This window comes from Bufo bufo, chromosome 1 (genome assembly GCF_905171765.1).
Source record: "Bufo bufo chromosome 1, aBufBuf1.1, whole genome shotgun sequence".
In the NCBI taxonomy this organism is placed as follows: Eukaryota; Metazoa; Chordata; class Amphibia; order Anura; family Bufonidae; genus Bufo; species Bufo bufo.
Window position 1 is genome coordinate 92,477,526 of NC_053389.1, and position 14,569 is coordinate 92,492,094.

Consider the following 14,569-nt stretch of genomic DNA (forward strand, 5'->3'; position numbering starts at 1 on the left):
CACCAGAGGGTCCACTAACACCACCACGACCATGTCCACGTCCGCGTCCCTTAATAGATGTTTTCCTCATTGTTCCCGTTCACCACAATTTAGAGAATGGCAAATTTGGGAATAGTTTTTCAACCCAGAAAAAAAATGTGCTTTTACGGTCGCTACAAATAACTTGACCAGCTAAAACAGTACAGATTTGCTTGAATAGAAATGTGAGACCTGTTTTTTTTTGCACTGTGTGACAGGTTAAGGTTTAATCTCAGAATCAGACTTCTATCTGCACGGTAGCGTGTGTCTTAGGTTTTTCTGAATGACACTATCAGTACCTTCAATGTAAGATATCCTTTTTGGGATAGATTTCAAGTAGGCCTCAAATACCAGAAACTAGTTATTTTAAGAATGGAAAATTTGGGAATAGTTTTTCAACCCAGAAAAAAAAAAGGGCTTTTACGGTCGCTACAAATAACTTGACCAGCTAAAACAGTACAGATTTGCTTGAATAAAAATGTGAGACCTGTTTTTTTTTGCACTGTGTGACAGGTTAAGGTTTAATCTCAGAATCAGACTTCTATCTGCACGGTAGCGTGTGTCTTAGGTTTTTCTGAATGACACTATCAGTACCTTCAATGTAAGATATCCTTTTTGGGATAGATTTCAAGTAGGCCTCAAATACCAGAAACTAGTTATTTTGAGAATGGCAAATTTGGGAATAGTTTTTCAACCCAGAACAAAAACTGTGCTTTTACGGTCACTACAAATAACTTGACCAGCTAAAACAGTACAGATTTGGTTGAATAGAAATGTCAGGTCTATTTTTTAGGCGCTGGGTGACAGGCTCAACTTGCCCCTGATGTAGTATATGGCCAAAAAATAACCACACTGTTGATGGTTAAATGCACTTGGGTGACACAGGCTCAGCCTGCACCAGATGTAGTATATGGCCAAAAAATAATCAGACTGTTGATGGTTAAATGCACTTCGGTGACACAGGCTCAACCTGCACCAGATGTAGTATATGGCCAAAAAATAACCAGACTGTTGATGGTTAAATGCACTTCGGTGACACAGGCTCAGCCTGCAGCTGATGTAGGATATAGCACAAAATAACCACACTATTGATGGTTAAATACACTTGGTGATAGCTTGTGCTGGCGCACCACAAGTCACAAAATGGCCGCCGATCACCCCAGAAAAAAAGTGATCTAAAAACGCTCTGGGCAGCCTAAAAAAAGTGAGCAAGTCGATATTAGCACTTCAATGATCCACAGCTGCAGATCGATCACAGAATGAAGTATTTTGGAGGAGTTAATCTGCCTAATCTCGCCCTAACATCGCAGCTGCAACCTCTCCCTATGCTTCAATCAGCAGAGTGACGTGCAGCGCAACGTGACCCAAGCTTATATAGAGGCTGGGTCACATGCTGCACTGGCCAATCACAGCCATGCCAATAGTAGGCAAGGCTGTGATGGCCTCTTGGGGCAAGTAGTATGACGCTTGTTGATTGGCTGCTTTGCAGCCTTTCAAAAAGCGCCAAGAAAGCGCCGAACACAGTTCGGGTTCGCTCATCCCTATTTGTAAACGCTATAACTTTTACCCAAACCATTTTTTTTTTACCGAAACATTTTTTTTTATCAAAGACATGTAGAACAATAAATTTAGAGCAAAATTTATATATGGATGTCGTTTTGTTTGCAAAATTTTACAACTGAAAGTAAAAAATGTCATTTTTTTGCAAAAAAATCGTTAAATTTAGATTAATAACAAAAAAAAGTAAAAATGTCAGCAGCAATGAAATACCACCAAATGAAAGCTCTATTAGTGAGAAGAAAATGAGGTAAAATTAATTTGGGTGGTAAGTTGTATGACCGAGCAATAAACGGTGAAAGTAGGGTAGGTCAGAAGTGTAAAAAGTGGCCTGGTCTTTAAGGGTGTTTAAGCTATAGGGGCTGAGGTGGTTAAGCTATATATATATATATATATATATATATATATATTATTGTAAAAAAGCATGACTGAAAAATTTGAGGCTACCACCAGGTAAAAATCTTATTATTGAAAAGCATTAATTAAACAGTGTGAGGCTACCATCAAAAACCTGGTGAAAAACTTTAGAAGAATATTGATCTATGAAGCACAAGTAGATATGTGTAAATATACATACTAGAGATTTTAATTCAATTTTGAATTCATTTTATTATTGGATTTTAACTAGAGATGAGATTAAGTGAGGTGCAATCCAGTTCTGATCCTAAAACCACTAGACTATCCCACTTCACACAATGAAATACTTAAAAAATGATATCAAAATGATATCAAAAGGTTCATTTTCTTAGTTTTTTTCCTGTTATTCACCTTATCCAATTAGATTAGATGTAAACAGAAAATAAAACATCAGAACATCATAGTAAATTCTAATTATATTAAAAAGTTTACAGTCTGCATATTGAGAAATCATGATGAGGACGGCAACTCTATCAAGCTAATCAGTTACAGTGAGAAAATGGCTCTTAGTAAAGAGCATGTAATACAGTAATTATAGCAATAATAATTAACAGCCGTATCTTATTTGCTTGGGGGGGGGGGGGTTAAATTGGTGCTCGATGAAATGCATATTTTTCAGTACAGAGGCAACAATAGTAGAAAAAAATATATATTTAGTGCGGATCCGTCATGGATCTGCACAGACGGATCCGTTCAGATAATACAAACGTCTGCATCCGTTCAGAACGGATTCGTTTGTTTTATCTTTAACATAGCCAACATTGAAAGTCAATGGAGGACGGATCAGTTTTCTATTGTGCCAGATTGTGTCAGTGAAAGCGGATCCCTCCCCATGACTTACAATCCATTTGGCTCAGTTTCGTCAGCAGCGTTTTGGTGTCCACCTCCAAAGCGGAATGGAGACTGATCGGAGGCAAACTGATGCTTTCTGAGTGGATCCTTTTCCATTCAGAATGCATTAGGGCAAAACTGATCCGTTTTGGACCGCTTGTGAGAGCCCTGAACGGATCTCGCAAAAAACGCAAACCAAAACGCCAGTGTGAAAGTAGCCTAAAACGTAAGGTATTTTGCTTTTGCTAGATTATTGGGAGAGAAGCTATGTTGGTGTATAAAGAAAGCTATAGTAAGAGATTCCAAGCCATGCTGGATCGGTGAAATGATAGACATCAATGGCATCTGAATCCAATGTACCATATAATGGGATCCATCTGGTTTCTGCCATCCATGCAGCACAATTCTTTTCACCATGAGTAGTGCAGTGTATTAACTCAGAGAAAGTCTAATTTTCCTAGTGACATGCGACAGTAAATGTGGACATTCTGCAAAGCACAATGCGCTATGCTGGCTGCTTGATATTTTTACTATGCATTTGTTTTTTCGCTCATAGAAGAAGCCACTCAATGTAAAATTATAATAATTATTTCATTTTCAATTCCATAAATTAATTTTAAGGTTACAGTAGATGTAGTCTGAAGGACACATTTTAGGCTAATACACAATTATGTTGGTATGAGGGGGCAGAAAAAGTAGTCACACCTGCAGCCTGGTGTCCGAAGGGGCCCAATAATTTTTGCTATGACACAGTAGTTTAGTTATACTAAAATTATACTTTCCAATATTTTTGACATCCATATAAATTAATATAATTTACTTGAAGCACTTTGATCCCTCTGACTAAAATGTGGATATGCATAAGAAATGTTCCAAGCCTGGCACAGCTACCCATAAATCTGTGTGCCGAAGAGATGCTGAATGAATTGTAACTCTGTATGCCAGACTGGAGCTTCTGGGTTCATTTATTTATTTGGCCAGTCAAATTGTCTTTTTTTCTCTCTGCCATTACAATTTACAGCTGCGAGCATCTACCCAGGCAATAAATAATAATAGCTGATTTTGATTCCCTCTATTTTGCCTCAAGCTGAAGTACAATCTAGATTAAAACAACAATAATTGAATTTTTCAAAATTCATTATTTTATTAATTTCATTGTGTCTGTCTTTGTGAAGTACAGTGTGTCATTTTCAGTTTTTTAAAGATAAAAAGGCACTGTAAAAGCTGGGCTGAGCACTCAAAAACTGGAACACTACATAAGTACCAGGTAGTATGTTAAAATATTAAAAATATTAAAATGATTTATTCCCTGCAAGGCACATACAATAAAATCAGTTTATATGTCAGTTTATAGTTGATTTTATTGCAAGTGCCTTGCAGGTAGAGATGTCCCGAACAATTCGCCGGCCAACAGTTCCCGGCGAACATCACTTATTTGCGTTTGCCGTGGCGGGCGAACATATGCGATGTTCGGTCCGCCCCCTATACGTCAGCATTGAGTAAACTATGACCCTGTACCTCACAGTCAGCAGACACATTCCAGCCAATCAGCATACCCTCCGTCCCAGACCCTCCCACCTCCTATAAAAAAGCAAGGACGGCAGCCCTCTTAGATTCATTCTGAAGCTGCAGTGTTAGTTAGAGCAGGGAGAGTGCTGCTGCTGCTGCTGCTGAATTAATAGGGAAATCGTTAGCTAGGCCAGTGTTCTGTGTCCACTCCAGTCCTCAAAGACTCATCTGCTCTAAGGACAGCGTCCTGACAGCACCCCAAAAAGCCCTTTTTAGGGCTGGTACATCAGTCTGCTTTTATTTATTTTTTCTATATATATATTGCAGTTGCCTGCCCGTGTGTGAGAGGCCACAGGCCCACAGACTGTACTGTGTGCACACCACTCATATAGGGTGGGACAGTACCTTGCAGATAAAAAAAATCATTGAATTTTTCTCTGTAATATAATTGCAGTTGTCTGCCAGTGAGTGTCAGGCCCACTGACTGTACTGTGCCCACTGCCCACCACTCATATAGGGTGGCACAGGACCTTGCAGATAAAGTCATTAGATTTTTTTCTCTGTAATATAATTGCAGTTGCCTGCCAGTGAGTGTCAGGCCCACTGACTGTACTGTTCCCACTGCCCACCACTCATATAGGGTGGCACAGTACCTTGCAGATAAAAAAGTCATTGAATTTTTTCTCTGTAATATAATTGCAGTTGCCTGCCAGTGTGTGTCAGGCCTACAGACTGTACTGTGCCCACTGCCCACCACTCATATAGGGTGGCACAGAACCTTGCAGATAAAAAAGTCATACAATTTTTTCTCTGTAATATAATTGCAGTTGCCTGCCAGTGAGTGTCAGGCCCACTGACTGTACTGTGCCCACTGCCCACCACTCATCTAGGGTGGCACAGTACCTTGCAGATAAAAAATTCATTTATTTTTTTCTCTGTAATATAATTGCAGTTGCCTGCCAGTGAGTGTCAGGCCCACTGACTGTACTGTGCCCACTGCCCACCACTCATCTAGGGTGGCACAGTACCTTGCAGATAAAAAATTCATTTATTTTTTTCTCTGTAATATAATTGCAGTTGCCTGCCAGTGAGTGTCAGGCCCACTGACTGTACTGTGCCCACTGCCCACCACTCATATAGGGTGGCACAGCAACTTGCAGATAAAAAAGTCATTGAATTTTTTCTCTGTTATATAATTGCAGTTGCCTGCCAGTGAGTGTCAGGCCCACTGACTGTATTGTGCCCACTGCCCACCACTCATCTAGGGTGGCACAGGACCTTGCAGATAAAGTCATTAGATTTTTTTTCTCTGTAATATAATTGCAGTTGCCTGCCAGTGAGTGTCAGGCCCACTGACTGTACTGTGCCCACTGCCCACCACTCATATAGGGTGGGACAGTACCTTGCAGATAAAAAAGTAATTTAATTTTTCCTCTGTAATATAATTGCAGTTGCCTGCCAGTGTGTGTCAGGCCCACCAACTGTACTGTGCCCACTGCCCACCACTCATATAGGGTGGCACAGGACCTTGCAGATAAAGTCATTAGATTTTTTTCTCTGTAATATAATTGCAGTTGCCTGCCAGTGAGTGTCAGGCCCACAGACTGTACTGTGCCCACTGCCCACCACTCATATAGGGTGGCACAGTACCTTGCAGATAAAAAAGTCATTGAATTTTTTCTCTGTAATATAATTGCAGTTGCCTGCCAGTGTGTGTCAGGCCCACAGACTGTACTGTGCCCACTGCCCACCACTCATATAGGGTGGCAGAGCACCTTGCAGATAAAAAAGTCATTGAATTTTTTCTCTGTAATATAATTGCAGTTGCCTGCCAGTGAGTGTCAGGCCCACAGACTGTACTGTGCCGACTGCCCACCACTCATATAGGGTGGCACAGTACCTTGCAGATAAAAAATTCATTTATTTTTTTCTCTGTAATATAATTGCAGTTGCCTGCCAGTGAGTGTCAGGCCCACTGACTGTACTGTGCCCACTGCCCACCACTCATATAGGGTGGCACAGCACCTTGCAGATAAAAAAGTCATTGAATTTTTTCTCTGTTATATAATTGCAGTTGCCTGCCAGTGAGTATCAGGCCCACTGACTGTACTGTGCCCACTGCCCACCACTCATCTAGGGTGGCACAGGACCTTGCAGATAAAGTCATTAGATTTTTTTTCTCTGTAATATAATTGCAGTTGCCTGCCAGTGAGTGTCAGGCCCACTGACTGTACTGTGCCCACTGCCCACCACTCATCTAGGGTGGCACAGTACCTTGCAGATAAAAAATTCATTTATTTTTTTCTCTGTAATATAATTGCAGTTGCCTGCCAGTGAGTGTCAGGCCCACTGACTGTACTGTGCCCACTGCCCACCACTCATCTAGGGTGGCACAGTACCTTGCAGATAAAAAATTCATTTATTTTTTTCTCTGTAATATAATTGCAGTTGCCTGCCAGTGAGTGTCAGGCCCACTGACTGTACTGTGCCCGCTGCCCACCACTCATATAGGGTGGCACAGCAACTTGCAGATAAAAAAGTCATTGAATTTTTTCTCTGTTATATAATTGCAGTTGCCTGCCAGTGAGTGTCAGGCCCACTGACTGTATTGTGCCCACTGCCCACCACTCATCTAGGGTGGCACAGGACCTTGCAGATAAAGTCATTAGATTTTTTTTCTCTGTAATATAATTGCAGTTGCCTGCCAGTGAGTATCAGGCCCACTGACTGTACTGTGCCCACTGCCCACCACTCATATAGGGTGGGACAGTACCTTGCAGATAAAAAAGTAATTTAATTTTTCCTCTGTAATATAATTGCAGTTGCCTGCCAGTGTGTGTCAGGCCCACCAACTGTACTGTGCCCACTGCCCACCACTCATATAGGGTGGCACAGGACCTTGCAGATAAAGTCATTAGATTTTTTTCTCTGTAATATAATTGCAGTTGCCTGCCAGTGAGTGTCAGGCCCACAGACTGTACTGTGCCCACTGCCCACCACTCATATAGGGTGGCACAGTACCTTGCAGATAAAAAAGTCATTGAATTTTTTCTCTGTAATATAATTGCAGTTGCCTGCCAGTGTGTGTCAGGCCTACAGACTGTACTGTGCCAACTGCCCACCACTCATATAGGGTGGCACAGAACCTTGCAGATAAAAAAGTCATACAAATTTGTCTCTGTAATATAATTGCAGTTGCCTGCCAGTGAGTGTCAGGCCCACTGACTGTACTGTGCCCACTGCCCACCACTCATCTAGGGTGGCACAGTACCTTGCAGATAAAAAATTCATTTATTTTTTTCTCTGTAATATAATTGCAGTTGCCTGCCAGTGAGTGTCAGGCCCACTGACTGTACTGTGCCCACTGCCCACCACTCATCTAGGGTGGCACAGTACCTTGCAGATAAAAAATTCATTTATTTTTTTCTCTGTAATATAATTGCAGTTGCCTGCCAGTGAGTGTCAGGCCCACTGACTGTACTGTGCCCACTGCCCACCACTCATATAGGGTGGCACAGCAACTTGCAGATAAAAAAGTCATTGAATTTTTTCTCTGTTATATAATTGCAGTTGCCTGCCAGTGAGTGTCAGGCCCACTGACTGTATTGTGCCCACTGCCCACCACTCATCTAGGGTGGCACAGGACCTTGCAGATAAAGTCATTAGATTTTTTTCTCTGTAATATAATTGCAGTTGCCTGCCAGTGAGTGTCAGGCCCACTGACTGTACTGTTCCCACTGCCCACCACTCATATAGGGTGGCACAGTACCTTGCAGATAAAAAAGTCATTGAATTTTTTCTCTGTAATATAATTGCAGTTGCCTGCCAGTGTGTGTCAGGCCTACAGACTGTACTGTGCCCACTGCCCACCACTCATATAGGGTGGCACAGAACCTTGCAGATAAAAAAGTCATACAATTTTTTCTCTGTAATATAATTGCAGTTGCCTGCCAGTGAGTGTCAGGCCCACTGACTGTACTGTGCCCACTGCCCACCACTCATCTAGGGTGGCACAGTACCTTGCAGATAAAAAATTCATTTATTTTTTTCTCTGTAATATAATTGCAGTTGCCTGCCAGTGAGTGTCAGGCCCACTGACTGTACTGTGCCCACTGCCCACCACTCATCTAGGGTGGCACAGTACCTTGCAGATAAAAAATTCATTTATTTTTTTCTCTGTAATATAATTGCAGTTGCCTGCCAGTGAGTGTCAGGCCCACTGACTGTACTGTGCCCACTGCCCACCACTCATATAGGGTGGCACAGCAACTTGCAGATAAAAAAGTCATTGAATTTTTTCTCTGTTATATAATTGCAGTTGCCTGCCAGTGAGTGTCAGGCCCACTGACTGTATTGTGCCCACTGCCCACCACTCATCTAGGGTGGCACAGGACCTTGCAGATAAAGTCATTAGATTTTTTTTCTCTGTAATATAATTGCAGTTGCCTGCCAGTGAGTATCAGGCCCACTGACTGTACTGTGCCCACTGCCCACCACTCATATAGGGTGGGACAGTACCTTGCAGATAAAAAAGTAATTTAATTTTTCCTCTGTAATATAATTGCAGTTGCCTGCCAGTGTGTGTCAGGCCCACCAACTGTACTGTGCCCACTGCCCACCACTCATATAGGGTGGCACAGGACCTTGCAGATAAAGTCATTAGATTTTTTTCTCTGTAATATAATTGCAGTTGCCTGCCAGTGAGTGTCAGGCCCACAGACTGTACTGTGCCCACTGCCCACCACTCATATAGGGTGGCACAGTACCTTGCAGATAAAAAAGTCATTGAATTTTTTCTCTGTAATATAATTGCAGTTGCCTGCCAGTGTGTGTCAGGCCCACAGACTGTACTGTGCCCACTGCCCACCACTCATATAGGGTGGCACAGCACCTTGCAGATAAAAAAGTCATTGAATTTTTTCTCTGTAATATAATTGCAGTTGCCTGCCAGTGAGTGTCAGGCCCACAGACTGTACTGTGCCGACTGCCCACCACTCATATAGGGTGGCACAGTACCTTGCAGATAAAAAATTCATTTATTTTTTTCTCTGTAATATAATTGCAGTTGCCTGCCAGTGAGTGTCAGGCCCACTGACTGTACTGTGCCCACTGCCCACCACTCATATATGGTGGCACAGCACCTTGCAGATAAAAAAGTCATTGAATTTTTTCTCTGTTATATAATTGCAGTTGCCTGCCAGTGAGTATCAGGCCCACTGACTGTACTGTGCCCACTGCCCACCACTCATCTAGGGTGGCACAGGACCTTGCAGATAAAGTCATTAGATTTTTTTTCTCTGTAATATAATTGCAGTTGCCTGCCAGTGAGTGTCAGGCCCACTGACTGTACTGTGCCCACTGCCCACCACTCATCTAGGGTGGCACAGTACCTTGCAGATAAAAAATTCATTTATTTTTTTCTCTGTAATATAATTGCAGTTGCCTGCCAGTGAGTGTCAGGCCCACTGACTGTACTGTGCCCACTGCCCACCACTCATCTAGGGTGGCACAGTACCTTGCAGATAAAAAATTCATTTATTTTTTTCTCTGTAATATAATTGCAGTTGCCTGCCAGTGAGTGTCAGGCCCACTGACTGTACTGTGCCCGCTGCCCACCACTCATATAGGGTGGCACAGCAACTTGCAGATAAAAAAGTCATTGAATTTTTTCTCTGTTATATAATTGCAGTTGCCTGCCAGTGAGTGTCAGGCCCACTGACTGTATTGTGCCCACTGCCCACCACTCATCTAGGGTGGCACAGGACCTTGCAGATAAAGTCATTAGATTTTTTTTCTCTGTAATATAATTGCAGTTGCCTGCCAGTGAGTATCAGGCCCACTGACTGTACTGTGCCCACTGCCCACCACTCATATAGGGTGGGACAGTACCTTGCAGATAAAAAAGTAATTTAATTTTTCCTCTGTAATATAATTGCAGTTGCCTGCCAGTGTGTGTCAGGCCCACCAACTGTACTGTGCCCACTGCCCACCACTCATATAGGGTGGCACAGGACCTTGCAGATAAAGTCATTAGATTTTTTTCTCTGTAATATAATTGCAGTTGCCTGCCAGTGAGTGTCAGGCCCACAGACTGTACTGTGCCCACTGCCCACCACTCATATAGGGTGGCACAGTACCTTGCAGATAAAAAAGTCATTGAATTTTTCCTCTGTAATATAATTGCAGTTGCCTGCCAGTGTGTGTCAGGCCTACAGACTGTACTGTGCCGACTGCCCACCACTCATATAGGGTGGCACAGAACCTTGCAGATAAAAAAGTCATACAAATTTGTCTCTGTAATATAATTGCAGTTGCCTGCCAGTGAGTGTCAGGCCCACTGACTGTACTGTGCCCACTGCCCACCACTCATCTAGGGTGGCACAGTACCTTGCAGATAAAAAATTCATTTATTTTTTTCTCTGTAATATAATTGCAGTTGCCTGCCAGTGAGTGTCAGGCCCACTGACTGTACTGTGCCCACTGCCCACCACTCATCTAGGGTGGCACAGTACCTTGCAGATAAAAAATTCATTTATTTTTTTCTCTGTAATATAATTGCAGTTGCCTGCCAGTGAGTGTCAGGCCCACTGACTGTACTGTGCCCACTGCCCACCACTCATATAGGGTGGCACAGCAACTTGCAGATAAAAAAGTCATTGAATTTTTTCTCTGTTATATAATTGCAGTTGCCTGCCAGTGAGTGTCAGGCCCACTGACTGTATTGTGCCCACTGCCCACCACTCATCTAGGGTGGCACAGGACCTTGCAGATAAAGTCATTAGATTTTTTTTCTCTGTAATATAATTGCAGTTGCCTGCCAGTGAGTATCAGGCCCACTGACTGTACTGTGCCCACTGCCCACCACTCATATAGGGTGGGACAGTACCTTGCAGAAAAAAAAGTAATTTAATTTTTCCTCTGTAATATAATTGCAGTTGCCTGCCAGTGTGTGTCAGGCCCACCAACTGTACTGTGCCCACTGCCCACCACTCATATAGGGTGGCACAGGACCTTGCAGATAAAGTCATTAGATTTTTTTCTCTGTAATATAATTGCAGTTGCCTGCCAGTGAGTGTCAGGCCCACAGACTGTACTGTGCCCACTGCCCACCACTCATATAGGGTGGCACAGTACCTTGCAGATAAAAAAGTCATTGAATTTTTTCTCTGTAATATAATTGCAGTTGCCTGCCAGTGTGTGTCAGGCCTACAGACTGTACTGTGCCGACTGCCCACCACTCATATAGGGTGGCACAGAACCTTGCAGATAAAAAAGTCATACAAATTTGTCTCTGTAATATAATTGCAGTTGCCTGCCAGTGAGTGTCAGGCCCACTGACTGTACTGTGCCCACTGCCCACCACTCATCTAGGGTGGCACAGTACCTTGCAGATAAAAAATTCATTTATTTTTTTCTCTGTAATATAATTGCAGTTGCCTGCCAGTGAGTGTCAGGCCCACTGACTGTACTGTGCCCACTGCCCACCACTCATATAGGGTGGCACAGCACCTTGCAGATAAAAAAGTCATTGAATTTTTTTCTCTGTTATATAATTGCAGTTGCCTGCCAGTGAGTGTCAGGCCCACTGACTGTACTGTGCCCACTGCCCACCACTCATATAGGGTGGCACAGCAACTTGCAGATAAAAAAGTCATTGAATTTTTTCTCTGTTATATAATTGCAGTTGCCTGCCAGTGAGTGTCAGGCCCACTGACTGTACTGTGCCCACTGCCCACCACTCATCTAGGGTGGCACAGGACCTTGCAGATAAAGTCATTAGATTTTTTTTCTCTGTAATATAATTGCAGTTGCCTGCCAGTGAGTATCAGGCCCACTGACTGTACTGTGCCCACTGCCCACCACTCATATAGGGTGGCACAGTACCTTGCAGATAAAAAAGTAATTTAATTTTTCCTCTGTAATATAATTGCAGTTGCCTGCCAGTGTGTGTCAGGCCCACCAACTGTACTGTGCCCACTGCCCACCACTCATATAGGGTGGCACAGGACCTTGCAGATAAAGTCATTAGATTTTTTTCTCTGTATTATAATTGCAGTTGCCTGCCAGTGAGTGTCAGGCCCACAGACTGTACTGTGCCCACTGCCCACCACTCATATAGGGTGGCACAGTACCTTGCAGATAAAAAAGTCATTGAATTTTTTCTCTGTAATATAATTGCAGTTGCCTGCCAGTGTGTGTCAGGCCTACAGACTGTACTGTGCCGACTGCCCACCACTCATATAGGGTGGCACAGAACCTTGCAGATAAAAAAGTCATACAAATTTGTCTCTGTAATATAATTGCAGTTGCCTGCCAGTGAGTGTCAGGCCCACTGACTGTACTGTGCCCACTGCCCACCACTCATCTAGGGTGGCACAGTACCTTGCAGATAAAAAATTCATTTATTTTTTTCTCTGTAATATAATTGCAGTTGCCTGCCAGTGAGTGTCAGGCCCACTGACTGTACTGTGCCCACTGCCCACCACTCATATAGGGTGGCACAGCACCTTGCAGATAAAAAAGTCATTGAATTTTTTCTCTGTTATATAATTGCAGTTGCCTGCCAGTGAGTGTCAGGCCCACTGACTGTACTGTGCCCACTGCCCACCACTCATCTAGGGTGGCACAGGACCTTGCAGATAAAGTCATTAGATTTTTTTTCTCTGTAATATAATTGCAGTTGCCTGCCAGTGAGTGTCAGGCCCACAGACTGTACTGTGCCCACTGCCCACCACTCATATAGGGTGGCACAGTACCTTGCAGATAAAAAAGTCATAGAATTTTTTCTCTGTAATATAATTGCAGTTGCCTGCCAGTGTGTGTCAGGCCTACAGACTGTACTGTGCCGACTGCCCACCACTCATATAGGGTGGCACAGAACCTTGCAGATAAAAAAGTCATACAAATTTGTCTCTGTAATATAATTGCAGTTGCCTGCCAGTGAGTGTCAGGCCCACTGACTGTACTGTGCCCACTGCCCACCACTCATCTAGGGTGGCACAGTACCTTGCAGATAAAAAATTCATTTATTTTTTTCTCTGTAATATAATTGCAGTTGCCTGCCAGTGAGTGTCAGGCCCACTGACTGTACTGTGCCCACTGCCCACCACTCATATAGGGTGGCACAGCACCTTGCAGATAAAAAAGTCATTGAATTTTTTTCTCTGTTATATAATTGCAGTTGCCTGCCAGTGAGTGTCAGGCCCACTGACTGTACTGTGCCCACTGCCCACCACTCATATAGGGTGGCACAGCAACTTGCAGATAAAAAAGTCATTGAATTTTTTCTCTGTTATATAATTGCAGTTGCCTGCCAGTGAGTGTCAGGCCCACTGACTGTACTGTGCCCACTGCCCACCACTCATCTAGGGTGGCACAGGACCTTGCAGATAAAGTCATTAGATTTTTTTTCTCTGTAATATAATTGCAGTTGCCTGCCAGTGAGTATCAGGCCCACTGACTGTACTGTGCCCACTGCCCACCACTCATATAGGGTGGGACAGTACCTTGCAGATAAAAAAGTAATTTAATTTTTCCTCTGTAATATAATTGCAGTTGCCTGCCAGTGTGTGTCAGGCCCACCAACTGTACTGTGCCCACTGCCCACCACTCATATAGGGTGGCACAGGACCTTGCAGATAAAGTCATTAGATTTTTTTCTCTGTAATATAATTGCAGTTGCCTGCCAGTGAGTGTCAGGCCCACAGACTGTACTGTGCCCACTGCCCACCACTCATATAGGGTGGCACAGTACCTTGCAGATAAAAAAGTCATTGAATTTTTTCTCTGTAATATAATTGCAGTTGCCTGCCAGTGTGTGTCAGGCCTACAGACTGTACTGTGCCGACTGCCCACCACTCATATAGGGTGGCACAGTACCTTGCAGATAAAAAAGTCATACAAATTTGTCTCTGTAATATAATTGCAGTTGCCTGCCAGTGAGTGTCAGGCCCACTGACTGTACTGTGCCCACTGCCCACCACTCATCTAGGGTGGCACAGTACCTTGCAGATAAAAAATTCATTTATTTTTTTCTCTGTAATATAATTGCAGTTGCCTGCCAGTGAGTGTCAGGCCCACTGACTGTACTGTGCCCACTGCCCACCACTCATATAGGGTGGCACAGCACCTTGCAGATAAAAAAGTCATTGAATTTTTTCTCTGTTATATAATTGCAGTTGCCTGCCAGTGAGTATCAGGCCCACTGACTGTACTGTGCCCACTGCCCACCACTCAT